The sequence below is a fragment of the Mus caroli genome, unplaced genomic scaffold (assembly GCF_978045245.1).
Source record: "Mus caroli unplaced genomic scaffold, Mus_caroli_1 scaffold_8, whole genome shotgun sequence".
In the NCBI taxonomy this organism is placed as follows: Eukaryota; Metazoa; Chordata; class Mammalia; order Rodentia; family Muridae; genus Mus; species Mus caroli.
The window spans coordinates 128,084,463-128,096,071 of NW_028227263.1; the positions used below are offsets into that span (position 1 = coordinate 128,084,463).

At 40.9% G+C, this 11,609-nt stretch overlaps 1 pseudogene; it reads right to left on the minus strand.

Annotated features, from left to right (window-relative positions):
• Window positions 1-8,049: 8,049 nt before the first annotated feature.
• On the minus strand, window positions 8,050-11,567 carry LOC147003486 (kinesin-like protein KIF11 pseudogene; annotated as a pseudogene).
• Window positions 11,568-11,609: the final 42 nt, after the last annotated feature.

The following is an 11,609-nucleotide window of genomic DNA, read 5'->3' on the forward strand; positions in this document are numbered from 1 at the left end:
CTTTGTTGGTTAGAATCTAAAGAACATCCCTATTGATATTGAATGTCTACTGCTAGGACTTGGCTGTAATTGAATCTCCACCCAGGAAAATCTCAGCAGCTCCAATTTCATCCCTGAATATCCAGTGGATACTCTCCCTGTCCCACTGTGTGACTCCTCTATGTATGGTCAAGGTGAGGACATCAATCTTTTTTTTGGTTTTTGGTAGGTTTCTATTTATTTGTTTTTTTTTTCCTGGCTGTTCTTTTTGAGAGGGGATTTCATTGGATAAACTCCTTGGCTGTCCTGTAACTCAATTGATAGAAAGAGCTAATGAGGAACTCAAAGGTCTGCCCACCTCTGATTCCTCAGAACTGAGATTAAAGGTGTGATCCACCACATCTGATTTTGAGGATATCATTATTACTTCAGCAGACATACTCAATTCAGATTTGATTGTGTCTGAGAAAATATCACAGCCGTTGCCCCATCATTGGGGGTTTCCAGTTCAGTAGAGATTAGGCCTTCCCTAATCAATAACCACATCGAGAAATGGGTCTCATCTCATTCTGTCATACAGGGGTTTCTTGCCCACTGGGGTCACCTCTTAATTGTTCCCTCCTTTCTAAACAGTTCATGTAGTCATCAACTCACCAGGAAACAAGTGGTCTGCTGCAGCTTCCCCATTCCTGTCTGACCTCTACTCAAAGGACCTGCACTTAAATATCTCTCCAAGCTTGAAACTCATTTTTTTCTCCCAATATTTCCATCCACCCACTCCACAGAACCTCAGATCCATCATGCTTACCCACACTTTGGTGCCACTCAGGTTTCATCCTTACCTCATTTAGGCTTAGTCCTGTAGATTTAATTACTCCTGCTTATTTTCTTTTGTTTTTGTTTTGAGACAGTCTTTCTGTTTTTATAGCTCGTTCTACAGATGACCTAGGGTCAGCCTCCTGAGTCCTAGTTGTGGGTCAGGACAATGTTCAAGACTTAATCATTGTTCCAGAGCAATTATAGGGTGACAATGGGTTAGTGTAGTAATTGAAAATTAAGGGAAAATTGGCATTTGTCTCATGAGGTTCCAGCTTGGTAGACACTGGGGCTGCATCTCTAGTTACTTTCTCAGGAAATAGATTTCTACATAGTCTACTTCCTTGCTTCCTACCCATTATTCCTCATATAAGCATCTATCCTTAGAGGCCAACATCCTGTTCAGTCTTCAACCACCTTTTTTGCCCCCCTTATTCAAGCACCCTCTCCATCCTGGACAATCTCCAATATCTAAATGGCCATTGGAGATCTCTGTAAACATTGTGGTATGTATGAAGATGCTCCAGTGCTCCTCAACAGAGGGCTTAAGGTTTTGAAATTTTGGTGCATAAGTCTCTGCTCCCAGATTGTCCCCAGGCTAGATATCATTAAGTAGAAAATGCTGGTGTCTTTTTGTGAAGGAATGAAGTGTTTTTAAATCAATGCTTAGGAAATTCAGCTTGTTTCCCAGGAGTCCAGCCACTCACAAGTGGAAGAATACAGAATCTCCAGCTGGTCCTTTACTTATTCTCAAAACTTGTCTTTGGGATCACCTTACATTACTAGGCCAAACCCTGGGAAGCTTTCTTGACAACTACAAAGGATTACAATTAATCACAGAAGCACCTGCAAATTCTCCAAAAAAGGATGCGGTGAGGTCTTTGTCATGGTATTGGCCTACATCTTTGTGAGATTCTAAAAACAAACATCAATATTTTGAGGGAGCAAAAGGAAAAATAGGAAGTTATTTTTTCTTATGCCATGCCTTATTTTGTGTATGACTTTGGTCTTTATCTTACCAGGGTCCACGTGTGGATATTAGAAAAGAACATGTGGAAACTGGTTTTGCCTTTCCACTATGTGGACATTAACCTCGGGTTTGATGGCCCAGTCTTTGGTTGCGTGATCACACCAGCTTTAGATTTTTTTTTTTTTTTATTTTCAGGATGAGCTCAAACTCACTGTATGACTGAAATTCTCATTTAATTCCTGAACAAATAATGCCATTAGAGATCAAGATCTCTTGTTTGAGCCTCTGCCCTATATGAATAGTTCATTTCTCTTTGCTTAGAAAACTTGTGTCCTCAGGGGACAATTTGTCCTGCTTACTTTTATTATCACTGTGTCTTTGTCTCTGTCCTCCCTGTGTGTGTCTTCTTTCTTTCTTTCTTTCTTTCTTTCTTTCTTTCTTTCTTTCTTTCTTTCTTTCTTTCTTTCTTTCTTTCTTTCTTTCTTTCTTCCTTTCTTTCCTTTCTTTCTTTCTTTCTTTCTTTCTTTCTTTCTTTCTTTCCTTCTTTCTTTTCTTCTTCCTTCCTTCCTTCCTTCCTTCCTTCCTTCCTTCCTTCCTTCCTTCCTTCCTTCCTTCCTTTCTTTCTTTCTTTCTTTCTTTCTTTCTTTCTTTCTTTCTTTCTTTCTTTCTTTCTTTCTTTCTTTCTTTCTTTCAGAAATTGTTTCTCTGTGTTTGCCTGACTCACCTGAAGAACATGCTGGTCTCAGATTCACAGAGTTATAACTGCCTCTTCCTCTCAGGTGTTGGGAATAAAGTACTCAGCCTCTCCTGCCCAGTCTTTATCAAGATTCTTTGGCTTCTACAAAGACACTGATCCTACAACTGACCTTTGTATAAGCCAGAACATTTATATTGCAGAATACTTGACCAGTGTACTTTCTATTGAAAAAAATTCTTACCGATACTTTTATTTTATGTCATGCCTTTTATATCCTAAATGGGCCTCAAAATTGCTGGATAGTTGATGATGACCCTGAGAAAATGGGATTATAGCATGTCCCACCACACAGTAGACTGGCTAGTAAAGATGGTGCTATTTTACACACAGAGCTCCCACACAATACTTTTTTTTGGTTGATTTGCTGAGGAACCAAGGTGGAGAAATAAGGACATTAACCAACCCATGGAATATTTTACCCAAAGTTTGTCAGGTCTAAAAGAAATTCAGGATAAAGTTGGACCACAGAGCAAAAAACTAGACCAATTTGAGACTCATTCCATGGGCAAGGAATGTTAAATCCCTAACAACATTATGCTTGCACACAGTACCTTAGCATAACTGTCTTCTGAGGGGCTCCATCCATTAGCTGAAATAAAGTCAGAGAACCTGAACCAAACACTGAATAGAGCTCAGGGACTCTACTAGAAGATCTGCGGAAAGATCGAAGGCTCAGAAGGGCATAGGAACTCCAGAAGAAGAGCAACAGTGTCAACAACCTGAATATTTGAGGGCTTCCAGAGACTGAAGCACAAACCCAGAGCTACCTTGGGATAGACCTAAACCCTCCACATATGTAACAGATAGGCAACTTGAATTTCAGGCATGTCCCCAAAAAACTGAAGAGGAGACTGTCTCTCAAAACGTGTTGTATCTGTGGATCTAATTATCCTAGCTGGGATGTCCTACTTGGTCTCAGTGGGAAAGGATAAGCCTAGTCCTGCAGAAATTTGATGTACTGGGGTGTAGTGATCCTCAGTTGGGTCTCCCTCTTCTCAGGAGAGACTAGAAAAAAATGAATGGTGTGAGAAGTTGTGGGATATGTGAAGACTGGGAGGAGAAAGGGGTGATATTTAGGTGAAAAGAGAATAAATAATTAACAATTAAAAAAAGAAAATATCACATTTGAATCAATCTGCAGTTCTACCACACATTGTACCATGCAATGTCATGTGCTTCCTCTCTTTCTCGCTCTCTCCCTCTCTCACTTTCTCTATCTCTCTTTCTTAAATCATTTTATTTATTTACATTCCAAATGTTGCCCCCATCCTGATTCCCCCTCCTAGAGTTCTTCACTTCATCACCCCTCACTTTTGGCTCTGAGATGGTGCTCCTCTATCTTTACTCCCCATATGCTCCCAGCCCTCACTTCTCCATTCTTCCTGACACTACACACCCCTCCCATATTCCCCTTACCTGGGGCATCAACGATCTACAGATCAAGCAGATCCTCTCCCACTGAAGCCAGACAATGCACTCCTCTGCTACTATGTGCTAGGAAATATGGAGCAGCACATGTATGCTTTTGGGTTGATGATTTAGTCTCTGGGTCAGGGTTAGTTGACACTGTTGATCTTCCTATGGGGTTACCATCTCCTTTGATTCCTCATGCCTTCCCATAGCTCTTAAGTAGGGGTCCCTGACTGATCTCAGTCCAGTAGTTGGCTGTCCATATCTACACATGTCTGAGTCGGCGACTGGTATATCCTCTCAGAGGATAACCATGATAGGTTCCTGTCTCAAGCACAACCAGACACCAGTAATAGTATTAGGGTTTGGTGCCTGCCCATGGTATAGATGCCAAGTTGTGCTAGTCACTTGATGGCCTTTCTTTCACTCTCTGTACTAATTTTACCTCTTTATTTTTTAGACAGGAAAAATTCTGGGCCAAAAGTTTTGAAGGTAGGCTGGTGGCTCCATACCTCCACTGAGGGCCGTGGCTGGATGTGGTCTCTTCCAGTCCAATCTAACCACTATTGAGCATTTCTGCAAAGGTCATCCTTATTGAGTCCTGGGAGCCTCTCACATTCCAGGTCTTTGGTACTTTCTAGAGGTTCCACCCAACTCTTGTAGCTGCATATTTCCATTCATTCTTCTCACCCACTGGGCTTCTCTCCTGTCTTCTCCCATACTGGATTCTTCCCCCATTTCTGCCCTTCACCCTCCCACCAGTTCCCTTCCTTCTTTCCACCTCCTGTTATTATTTTGTTCCTCCTTCTAAGAGGGATTATAGTATACTCAATGGGTCCTTCCTTTTTTTATACTTCTTAGGGTCTGTAACCAAGGTATTTTGTAGTTTATGGCTAATATTCACCTATACGTGAGTACATACCATGCATACTCTTTTAGGCCTGGGCTCCCTAAGTCAGGTAGATATTTTTAGTTCCATCCATTTGCTTGCAATATTCATGATGTCCTTGTTTTTTCACAGCTGAATAGCACTCCATTTTGTAAATGAACCACGTTTTCTGTATCCATTCTTAAATTGAGGGACATCTGGGTTGTTTTCAACTTCTGGCAATTACAAATAAGGCTGCTATAAAAATAGTGGAATACCTGTCTTTTCAGTATAGTAGAGCATCTTTTAGGTATATGACCAGGGGTGATATTCTTAGGTCTTCAGGTTCCTCTGTCATCACATCCTAGACAGCATGTGCTGGCACTTGAGTCTTTGATCTTAGACATGCTGGTTGCTGTAATGTGGAATCTTATGGTTATTTTAATTTTCATTTCCCTGATGAGTAAGGATGTTAAACATTTCTTTGAGTGCTCTTCGCCATTTGATATTACTCTGTTGAGAATTCTGTTTACCTTTGTACTCAATTTTTAAAATAATTTTACTTATTCATATTCCAGCTATGGGGAGAAGACAGGAAGCCCAGAAGAATCAATGGAAGTATGCAACCTCTGGGTTTAGAATGTACAGGTACCCTAAGGAAAATACCAGAGAGGAGGTGAGGGACTCTCAGGACCCAATGGGAGTGACCTTATCCAAGATGTCCAACAGTGGGGAGAGGCAACTCCAAGAGTCCACCTCCAGTAGATAGTAAGGACCTCAAGTGGAAGGATAGTGTTACCAACTTCACAGTCAAAATTTCTGACCCCAAATTGTTCCTGTCTAAATGAACTGTAGGGACAAAAATAGGAATGTAACTGAAGAAAAGGAGGTCCAGTGTTCGGCCCAAATTGGGATCCATCTTAAGTCCTGCTACCAATGCCTGACACTCATATTGATGCTATGATATGCTTACAGGAGCCTAGCATGCCTGTCCTCTGAAAGGCCCTACAAGCAGCTGACTGAGGCAAATGCAAATACTTATCCTAACCATTGGACTGAAGTCTGGAACCCCTAAGGTTGAATTAGGAGAAGGATTGAAAAAGCTGAAGGGGAGGGCAACCACTTAGGAAGGACAGCAGTTTAAAATAACCTGGATGCCTAAGAGTTCCCAGAGACTGAGCCACCAATCATGTAGCAGACATGGGCTGGTTTGAGACCCCCAGCACATAAGTAGTAGAGGACTGCCTGGACTGGCCTCACTCGATAAAAATTAGTCTGATCCTTGAGAGACTTGAGGCCTCAGCGAAGAAGAATGCTGTATTTAGCTTTTGAAAACTAACTTCTAAATTCTTTATATATTTTGAATATTGGCCCTCTAACAGATGTAGGGTTAGTGAAGATGTCCTATTGGCAATGTTTTTTACCTTACAGAAGCTTTTAAATTTCATGAGATTCCATCTGTCATTTTTGATATTAAAGTCTGAGACATTGGTGTTCTTTTCAGGAAAATTTCCCCTGTGCCACAGAGTTCAAGGCTATTTTCCATTTTCTCTTCTATTGGATTCAGTGTATCTGGTTTTATGTTGAAGTCCCTAATCCATTTGGACTCGTGGTTTGTATAAGATGATAAATAAGATAAGATGTACAAATATGGATCAGTTTGCACTCAGGTACAGGCAGAACTCCAATTAGGCCAGCATCACTTGTTGAAGATGCTTCCTATTTTCCCACTGTATGTCCTCAGGTTCTTTGTCAAAGATCAAGTATGCACAGCAGTGTAGGTGTATTTCAAGACCTTCATTGTATTTGATTCATCAACAGGTCTTTGTCTATACCAATACCATGAAGTTTTTATCACTACTGCTCTGTAGTACAGTCTGAGGTCGGGGATGATGGTTTCCATAGACGTTCTTTTATCATTGAGATAATGTTTGGGTACCTCAGGTTTTTTGATTTGCCATATTGTTGAAAGTTGTTCTCTTCATGTTTGTTAAGAATTATGTTCGAATTTTGATATGGATTACTTTGAATCTGTAGATTGCTGTTGGCTTTGTTCACCATGTTAATCCTCCCTATACCTGAGCACGGTAGATCATTCAATCTTCTGAGATCTTCAGTTTCTTTCTTCAGGGATGTGTAGTTCTTGTCATATAGATCTTTCACTTGCATGGTTAGAGTTACACTTAGATGTTTTATATTACTTGTGGCTATTCTGAAGGGATGTAGATTCCCTAAGTTCTTTCTCAGCACATTTATTATTTGTATCAAGGAAGACTACTGATTTATTTGAGTTAATTTTATTTTTATTTTTTTTTGAACAAAAATTAAAATAATTTAATTTAAAAAATTCAAAAACAATTACCAATTAGAGATTTACCAAAAGCAAATTAGATAATATCCACAGATTAGGTTGACATCTGTTTGTAGAGAAATTTATGCATTATTTTTATTAAAATAACATTTCTATTTCTACAAGGAGTTGGAGAAATGATACAAGAAAATAAATTTCTTAAAGTAGCGTTTTTTTCTAATTTTCTACTAGCTCTTTGTTACAAAGTTCTATTTCTTTTGGTTTTTTTGAAATAGGGTTTCTCTGTAGCCCTGGCTGTCCTGGAACTCACTTTGTAGACCAGGTTGGCCTGGAACTCAGAAATCCCCCTGCCTCTGCCTCCCGAGTGCTGGGATTAAAGGCGTGTGCCACCACGCCTGGCCAAAGTTCTATTTCTAAAGCAGGCATAGTGATGATGTCTGTAGCCCCAGGCCTTGGAAGGATGACTGTCCTGCTGCATAGTGAGTCCAAAGCCAGCCTGAGCTCCATAGTGAGACTGTGCCAAAACCATAACAAGTCACATTTCTCTGAACCGTATACATGAACTTGACGTGACCACACTTACTCTCTGCTTACACTTTTAGGTAGGTGCTCTGGTTCATCTTAAAATGGCCAACTTCCAGAAACAGGCTTATCAAAGCGAAAGAGCAAGGGTTAATATTTCAACAGAGGGAATGTATATATACATTTTTATTATATACAAGGAATAAAGTTTTAAAAGATAAACAAAATAGAAGTTATCATCATAATTGGTAGTTTGAAAACAATCTTGTCATTTCTAAGAGACTTAAAGGCCTTAGAGCGGGGCCTCAAGGATGAGTTAGAGCTTTAGACAGGTCTCCTGTAGTAGGAGCTGACACTACAGGGAGGCTGGTGATGTGTCAGACCTCAGGAAGGAATGAGATGTGTGCGAGGAACAAATGAAGAGCTGGGAAGGAAGGGTCCTTCCAGGGTCAGGTGTTCTGACAGTGATTGTAAAGGTAATCAGTGAGATAGAAGAGTTCCAGGTAAAACCCTGGGTTTCTCATACTAAAGAAACCTTTCTGTAGGCTACAAATGGTTAAGGGACAGGAAAAGGGAGACATGAGCCGAAGACAAACTAGAAAAGGCTGGTTGGAGATAGGGAAATAGCCTTAGCCAGACAGCAAAGGAGATGGCATTCACCAATACAAGTCTAAACCTGGAACAACGATTTCCATATATTTGGTATTTAATTATATACAAGAAAAATACTTACTTGTTACAGAAGAGCTTCTTTATATAAAAAGCTAGAAACACACACACATATTCAATGTAAATCCCAAATGGCACCCAGCTTACTACATCCTTGGACTACAGGGATTATAAAAAAAACTTTCAGTTCAACTACAGTTACTGTGGGGCCCTCATACAGCAGTCCCCTTTTCATCTGTACATATCTTCAGACTGTGGAGTTTCAGGTTGTATTTTAAAGATGACACCCTAAGCCTCAGATCAGCTAGAGGTTTATGGAGGTGTGCAGGGGCAGTCTACTCTTGGAGATGGAGAGATCCGAGGCCTCTTCCACTTTATACTTCTCCACCGGGTTAAGGCCTCTGTTTTCTTTGTCTTTTCCATGTGGCTTTTTACGCTGGAAAAAAGGAAGCCCTCTGCTGGAAGAGCAATCCGCACTGGTGTGTTCAGTTGTCTCTGGACTTACAGGTTCCTCAGTGCACTGCTCCAGAGCCTCCCTCTCTTCATCCATGTCCTGACTGGTCTCCTTGCTGGTTTCTGAGCTGTTTAGCATCATTAGTGGCTGTTTCTTTTGCAGCTGATCAAGCAGCTGCTCTCGTGGTTCAGTTCTCACAAGTGTTGTTGGATATAAATATTTTTTCCTCTCTGGTGTCATACCTGTTGGGATATCTAGTTTGAGATCCTGTTTCAGAAAGCAATTCAGCTTTGTTAACCCAGTCTTTATAGTTTTATCAAGCTCCAGGCTTCCTGCTTTACATTTTTCTTCATCAGAAGTCATCTGAGCAACAAAGGAGCTGTGCTGGTTCTCAACAGCTGTGCTCTGTTCTCTTACTTTCTTAGTGATCTCCGAACTTGAAGCTTTACAACATCCATTTACAAACTCCATTAAATTCTCAAGTTCTTCCTTTCTCTTGCTTAGGCAGGATGCCCACTGATCAGAGAAATGAACTGTGCTTGTGTTCAGGGTCCCACACTTCTGGGTGATCTCTTGGGATACAATCTCCAGGTTGCTGTTGAGTGAACTGCAGTGTCCTACAGACTCTTCAACCAACTGTGTGCCTTCTTGATTAAAGTGTCTGAGTTCTTGTAATAATCCATCAGATTCAGCAAGAAGTTTCTTACTGTGAACTGTTGTTTTATTGATTATATCAGTAGACCTCCGCTCTGTATTTTCTTGAATACTGTTCAGTGGTTTCTGGATGTTTTCATACTTCTTCTCCAAAGCACAGAACCTCTCTGCCCAACTACTGCTTAACTGGCAAAGTTCCTGTGAATGGGTTTCCTTTATTGTCTTCAGGTCTTCAGTTAGGTTTCCACAAAGCTTTTGTGATTCAACCAAGGAAGAAACTGTGTTTTCTCGGAGTTCATGTAAATTGTTACATAATATGCTGAGAAAACTGTCTATTTCTCTTTTTTGATCTTCTACCTTTTCAGCCACTGTCGATGAAGCCCTGAAAATATGCTGTAGCTGCCTATTTATGTTCAAGATGGAAACCACACCAGGGGCTACGATGGTCTTCAGGGAAGTGAAAAGGTCGGTCACAAGTTCATCAATCAATCCTTGCAGAACACTTTTACTTTGTGCTGCTAACGATTGCTCTTCCAATATCATATCAGAATTCTGAGAAACACGAGCTGACACATTTTCTGGAATAGACATGAGAGATTCAAGTGCTGTCGTGGTAATGGTGTCTAATGCAGAGACACTAGAAGACATCAGGTTACCAAACAGTGTCTTATGAACGTCTAGCATGGCCTTTTGTTTCTCACTGCCATCCTTAATCAATTCTTCCATATTATTAAACAGACTGTTGAGGTTTTTGCCAAAGCTCTCCTGAGCTTCAGCATTGTGTTCATCAATTGCTCTCTTGCGGTCCAGTTTAGAATGTAGGCCAGATACAGCCCTGGTGGTTTCTTTAACTGTGTTAAGCAACTTGCTGGCAGTGTCATGTAGCGTCTTCTCGGTTCTTTCCAAGGCTGAAGAGACGTATTCCTCTTTAACAAGTTGTAATTTTGTTTCTTGCAAATGTTTCTGAGTGGTTTCAAGTTCCTGTGTCTTGGTTTGCAGGTCAGATTTACACTGGTCAAGTAATAACTCTTCCCAGAGTCAAGAGGGATTGGTTGATATTTCCAGCTTCCCGGGCCCTCTTGTCAACAGCTCCAGAACGCCCAATATTTTCACTTCCTGCGAGATCAACCAAATTCAACTTTCCTATTTTAACAAGCTCTTCTCCATCAATTGTTGTTTCTTTCATGTGTATCGTAACAGAGAAAACTGAGTGTGAACGACTAGAGTAAGCATTCATCAAGGTTGCTGCAGTTGTCCTTTTTGCTGCTCCCTTCTCTAAGATTTGGTAGACTTCATCTTTATTGTGTACTGTGATTTCCTCTAAGCCTTTGATTATCACTCCTCTCTTGTTCCGGGGATCATCAAACATCTGCAGCCTTTCAGAAACATCAGAAGATGGACTAAGAAGATCAAAAAGCTCCTCATTATAGATTTCCAACAGGGACACTTTAACTGAAAACTCAGTGCCATTATCAGAAAGTTTCTCAAAAATTTGATGAAGAGTGCGTGGAATTATACCAGCCAGAGGATCCTCCTCCCAGGTATATACTTCATTAGGTGACCTTTCACCTTCCATTGTAAAAGTTTTTCCAGTGCCAGTCTGACCATATGCAAAGATGGTGCAATTATAGCCCATAATAACTTCATCTAGAATTGGACAAACAACACTTCGGTAAACATCAATTTGTTTTGTAGATGCTCCAAACACCATATCAAACGTGTATGTCTTCTTTGAGGTCTTGTCCGTCAACCCTGCAGTCCGTACACTGACTTCTTTCAGTGGGCCCGGGAAGCTGGAAATATCAACCAATCCCTCTTGACTCTGGGAAGAGTTATTACTTGACCAGTGTAAATCTGACCTGCAAACCAAGACACAGGAACTTGAAACCACTCAGAAACATTTGCAAGAAACAAAATTACAACTTGTTAAAGAGGAATACGTCTCTTCAGCCTTGGAAAGAACCGAGAAGACGCTACATGACACTGCCAGCAAGTTGCTTAACACAGTTAAAGAAACCACCGTGCATGGTCACATTCCACTACTGAGTGGGCATTAGCTTTCCGCTCTGCCAGATTAAATGGTCTGCATCTCACCACCACCTGGATGTTCCTGCCCTTTTCCTCTTTCTTCTTCAAAGAACTCGGCTGGGACGCCATGACGGTCGAGCCAAAACCTGCCGGCCTAGCGGAGACTCCGAC